We start from the raw sequence: 6143 nt of genomic DNA on the forward strand, positions 1-6143 counted from the left end.
AAATCCCAGACATCATATGATTCCACCAGGAAATACTTTACTGTGCATTTCTAAAAAGAGGAGGACTCTGTCCCCACCCGCCTCCCCTTCCCTCTGTCCCTCACTCTTCTCTCTTAACCTGGTATCACTCGGGCAAATCTCAACCATAATTCCCTAATATCCAGAGTGTACATTTCCTCTATTGCTTCATACATTTTATTTTTTACAGTTTGTTTGTTTGAATTAGGATCCAAGAAAGGCCCATGTGCTGCGATTAGTTCATCTCTTAAATCTGTTTTAGCCTACAGGCTCTCTCTCTCTCTCTCTCTTTCTTTCTCTCTCTCTCTCTCTCTCTCTCTCATTCTGGCAACTTATTTGTTGAAACTAGACTGTTTGTCCTTTGTAATTTCCTGTGGTCTGGATTTTGCTGATTGCATTCTGTGCTGAATATTTTAAACTTAAATAAAATGATTATATTTGTTGTGTGTGTGAATTTATCCAAAAACTAAGAATGCCAGAAATGCAACTTAATTTTTCTTTGAGTGGTTTCATTTCCATTTTGAGCACTCTGTTCCAACGCAGTCATGTGGGGTTCCTTCTCCCCTTTTCCTAGGTCTTCCAGGGCACTAGGAAGGGAGGTTGGGGTTGGGGTTGGGGCTGGAGCATCTGGTCCTGGAGGTCACCTGCATACTCAGACACCTGGCCAGCCATCCAGATCTGACTGCAGAGCCACCACTGCAGAGCCAACCAAAAGATGCCCAGGTGGTACAGAGGGTGCAATTTGGCATCCGTCAGCTCACACTGAGTTTGCACATCCACCCTTTACAAGAGCCCCAGTAATTTTATTTTACAAATGAGGAAACGAGGGTTTGGGTGGGTAAGGTGACTTGAATAACTGAGACAGAAGCCAAGCAGCACATTCAAGAGGCTAGAAGGTGAAGTGCTGTGCTCCAAAGGTCAGCATGAGGGCAGGAGGCTCCTTCCAGCCCCCACCCAACAGCAGAACTGTCTGGTCAAGCTTCCAGGGACCAGTCACTCCTCAGTCCTTATTTTTTTTATTATTTTTTATTTTTGAGATGGAGTCTCGCTCTGTCACCCAGGCTGGAGTGCAATGGCAGGATCTTGGCTCACTGCAACCTCCAACTGCCGGGTTCAAGCAATTCTCTGCATCAGCCTCGCAAGTAGCTGGCACTACAGGCACCCACCACCACACCCAGCTATTTTTTGTATTTTTAGTAAAGATGGGATTTCACCATCTTGACCAGGCTGGTCTTGAACTCCTGACCTTGTGATCCACCTGCCTCGGCGTCCCAAAGTGATGAGATTACAGGCATAAGGCACCACACCCTGCCCTTAGTCCGTATCTTAGATGACTCATCAAATATCCCATACAGTTGCTTACACCCTCCTCTTTGGAAGCCTCTCTGCTCGGTCTCTCAGACACCATCCTGACCCAGTTTTCTCCCCTCCCCTCTCGGTTTCCATCCTCTAAATTTCCAGGAGGCCCTGGGCTTAGTTCTTGCACATCCTTTGCAGGGCGCCCCTCCTTTGGCGACCTCCTTGCCCCTGACAATCCCCTCATTTATAGCTGCGGTCCACACCACTCCCACCATGCTGGCCTCTTCTGTCAAATTGGATCCTGTCTTAGTCTGTTTTGCATTGCAATAGGGAATTTCTGAGGCTGGGTAATTTATAAAGAAAAGAGGTTTATTTGACTCACGGTTCCACAGGCTGTAAAGGAAGCGAGTCAGTATGTGCTTCTGATGAGGCCTCAGGAAGCTTTCACTCATGGCAGAAGGCGAAGCGGAATGAGGCACATTACGTGGCTAGACAGGAAGCAAGAGAGAGAGGAGTCAGTTCTAGGCTCTTAAACAAAGAGAGCTCTCTGTTTAGAGTGAGAACTCATCACCCCGTCGGGGAGGGCACTTTATGAGGATCTGCCCCCATGACCCACACACTTCTCACAAGGCCCCACTTCCAACATTGGAGATCACATTTCAACACAAGACCTGGAGAGAACAAACATCCAAACCAGATCAGAGCCTCAACGTCTTCCTTTGACTTCTAGAGAGGTCTCAGGGTCACCTGTTCGGAGTCACACGCCTAAGCTTCTGCACAGGAGGCCCCATCTCAGGATGTGGCAACTTCAGCCTTTCCCAGAGCCAATCCAGGCCTTTCTGTCTCACAGGCAGAAGCTGGCATTCCTTACCTGATCTCAACACCGTCCACACTCACTTGGGTCAGGCTGCAGCCTCTTAGAGGGGCATCCCTGCCCTGGCCCTGGCCCCTTGTCTTAAAGCTCAGTGGGGGCTGGGCACAATGGCTCAAGCCTGTAATCCCAGCACTTTGGGAGGCTGAAACAGGCAGATTGCTTGAGCCTGGGCACCATGGTGAGACCCCATCTCTACAAAAAATACAAAAATTAACTGGGTGTGGTGGCACATGCCTATAATCCTAGCTGCTTGGGAGGCTGAGGTGGGAAGATCACTTGAGCCCAGGAGTCTGAGGCAGCAGTGAGCTGAGGTTGTGCCACTGCACTCCATCCTGGGTGAAAGAGCCAGACCCTGTCTCCAAAAACAAAAACAAAAACAAAAACAAAAACAGAGTGGGATCACACTCGCCTCTGCTCAGAGCCTCCTGTCACAGTCCTTTCGGTGGTGTGTGGGGCGCCCCAAGATCTGGCCCCACTTTTCAGCTGCTTGGGTTCCTTGTTCTTCCTTAAACCTACCAGGCCCAGCCTCAGTCCCTGAGGACATTCTTCCCTCCCTCCATGAGGTCACTGCTCAAATGTCATCTTCTCAGGGAGTCCTGGGCACTCCCTCCCCTTGCCTGACTCGGTCTACCCAGGCACTTGCCCTTCTCATCATTGTTTCAGTGACCCGTGGCTGTGTCACAAACCGCCCCAAAACAGACGGCTTCAAATAGCAGTGAGAGAGCATTCCTCAGGATTCTGTGAATTGGCTGCTGCACGCGGTGTCAGCTGTGGTCGCCCATGCAATGGTGGTCAGCGGGGAGCTGGACTCAATGCTGGCTGTTACCTGGGTACCTCCGTCCTCTGTCCACGTGGCCTCTCAGCACCCACAGACCAGACCAGCTTTTTCACATGGCAGCAGCTTCCAAGAGGCAGAGGTAGAAGCTGCAAGCCCTTGTAAGGTTAAGCCCACGAGTGCCACAATGTCATTTCTGCTATATTCTGTTGGTCAAAGCAAGTCCCAGCGCCAGCCCACAATCAAGGGGAGGCCTAGCCTCCTTTTGTTGGGGGGAGCATCAAAGTCACTCTGCAGAAGGGCCACAGATGGAGGGATTCCTGCAGCCATGTTTGCTATAACCAGCCACACCCAGCACAGGCCATGCCCTCCCTAGGGAATTGTCTATCTGTCCTGCCCCACAGGAATGTCATGAGGCAGGGCTTTCTGTATGTCTTATCTGCTATACTTCCTGCACTTAGAAGAAAGCCAGGCACACCACACGCATTTTTGTTTGTTTGTTTTTGAGACAGAGTCTCACTCTGTCACCCAGGCTGGAGTGCGGTGGCAACATCTCGGCTCACTGCAGCCTCCACCTCCCGGGCTCAAGCAATTCTCGTGCCTCAGCCTCCCGAGTAGCTGGGATTACAGAACCACCATGCCCAGCTAATTTTTGTATTTTTAGTAGAGATAGGGTCTTGCCATGTTGGCCAGGCTGGTCTTGAACTCGTGGCCTCATGTGATCCACCCTCTTTGGCCTCAAAAAGTGCTGGGATTACAGGCGTGAGCCACCGCGCCCAGCCTCAACACACTATTGGATGAATCGGCGGGAGGGTGGCTCTGAGGTCCAACAGCCAACGCTGAAATCACACTTCTGCCTCTTAGGATTGTGACTACTTTGGCAACGTTATTTTTAGCTTGAAACCTCAGTTTCCCTATCTATAAGATGGAAAAAAATGACAGTAGTGCCAATTTCACACAATTGGAAAAAGAATAAAAATATAATGTAATAGCCGGGCGCGGTGGCTCAAGCCTGTAATCCCAGCACTTTGGGAGGCCGAGGCGGGTGGATCACGAGGTCAACAGATCGAGACCATCCTGGTCAATATGGTGAAACCCCGTTTCTACTAAAAATACAAAAAAGTAGCTGGGCATGGTGGCACATGCCTGTAATCCGAGCTACCCAGGAGGCTGAGGCAGGAGAATTGCCTGAACCCAGGAGGCGGAGGTTGCGGTGAGCCGAGATCGTGCCATTGCACTCCAGCCTGGGTAACAAGAGCGAAACTCCATCTCAAAAAAAAAAAAAAATAATAATATATAACGTAATAAATACTTAGCAGAGTCATTGGCCTATCTCTAGACCTCCGTAAATATTAGCAGCTGTCACTTCCCAGTCCTGTTTGTCTACCCCAACTTCTGGTCTGGGCTGCACCTCTGATTAGCACTTTGGAGACTCCCTCCTTGACCATCCTCCTGACTTCCACCCCTCCTTCCTCCTTGACCTTCACCTGTTCCATGTACCAGGCAGCACATCCAGCCTCTCAGGACTCTTCATCCCAAAACCAGCATCCATGTCAACCTCGGGGCTTCCAGCAACTTTCTAGCCCAGGGCTTCTCCTTGGTGCTAATAAACTGAAACTCCTTATGTTTGGCTCTCTTTTATTTCAAGGATGACAGCAGTAAATGGGAAAATACGAAATAAATGACATTGGGTCTGTTTATTCAGGAATATAAGGACATTACAGTCTGCCCTTAACATAAATGAAATAATCCATGATGAAAACAGTGGACAATTTTGTCACCTTGCGGTAGAGTTGAGGTCAGCAAACATCCCTCTTCTCGTAAGCCTTCTCAGCCCGCTAGACCCTTCCCCATTGCCAGCCATACCTGAACGGCTGATTGAGCCTGGGCTGGTTAAACAGATGATCCCAAAGAACCTTCGTCTTAAGGACACTTCGCTCCTCCATAGGAAATTTTACAGCCATATCCCCATGGCAGGGAGCTGGGAATTCTCTGTACCTCTGGCCCGGTCATCCCACCCCAAGTCCTGTCCTAGGCTTCCAACTCCCCTCTCCGAGCAGCCTTCCCCCACCAACGCCGGTTCTTACATGGCACCCATCCAGCAAGCGGCGATGCACACACTCCTTAAAAGGCAGTAATGGTTTCTCAAAAATAAAACATCTCTTTTTGTTACATAACCAGCCAGGTCCCGTGCAAGCCACTAGCAGCGCATCTACTGTTAAAAACACAAATCCCACAGCTCTGATGGGTCTACACAAATAAAGACTGGCCATTCGTCCCAGGTCACAGAGTCCAGAGTTGATCCCCGGAAAAATGGGGCTCAAGCCAGTGGGTTAAATGGTGGGCCCCCCAAATTCATGTCCACCCAGAATGTCACAATGTGACTTTATTTGGCATAAGGGTCTTTGTTGGTGTAATTAAGATAAGAATATTGGCCAGAAGAAGCAGTGGTTATTATTAAAAGACTAAGAGGTAACCCGGCGCAGTGGCTCATGCCGGTAATCCCAGCACTTTGGGTGGTCAAGGTGGGCGGATCATGAGGTCGGGAGTTCAAGAGCAGCCTGACCAACATGGTGAAACCCTGTCTCTACTAAAAATACAAAAATTAGCCAGGTGTGGTGGGGCATGCCTGTAGTTGCAGCTACTCGGGAGGCTGAGGCAGGAGAATCGCTTGAACCCAGGAGGCTGAGGTAGCAGTGAGAGATTGTGCCACTGCACTTCAGCCTGGGTGACAGAGATATACTCCGCCACAAAATAATAATAATAATTTTTTTTTAATCTTGAAATGAGATAATCTTGAGTTAGGATAGTCTTTCAGGCAAGGTGGCTCAAGCCTGTAATCCCAGTGCTTTGGGAGGTCAGAATGGGATGATCACTTGAAGCCAGGAATTTGAGACCAGCCTGGGCAACATAGTGAGACACCATCTCCATAAAAAATATAAAAATTAGCCAGGTGTGGTGGCACACGCTTGTAGTCCTAGCTACTCAGGAGGCTGAGGCTGGAGGATCACTTGAGCACAGAAGTATGAGGTTGCATTGAGCTATGATTGTGAATGACAGAGTGAGACCTTGTCTCAAAAAAAAAAAAAAAAAAAAAAGAGAGATCCAAGATGGCTGATCACTAGCAGCTCGGGATTGTAGCTCCCACTGAAAACGCAAAGAACGAGAGGACGCCAC

Source organism: Saimiri boliviensis, chromosome 10, assembly GCF_048565385.1.
Source record: "Saimiri boliviensis isolate mSaiBol1 chromosome 10, mSaiBol1.pri, whole genome shotgun sequence".
In the NCBI taxonomy this organism is placed as follows: domain Eukaryota; kingdom Metazoa; phylum Chordata; class Mammalia; order Primates; family Cebidae; genus Saimiri; species Saimiri boliviensis.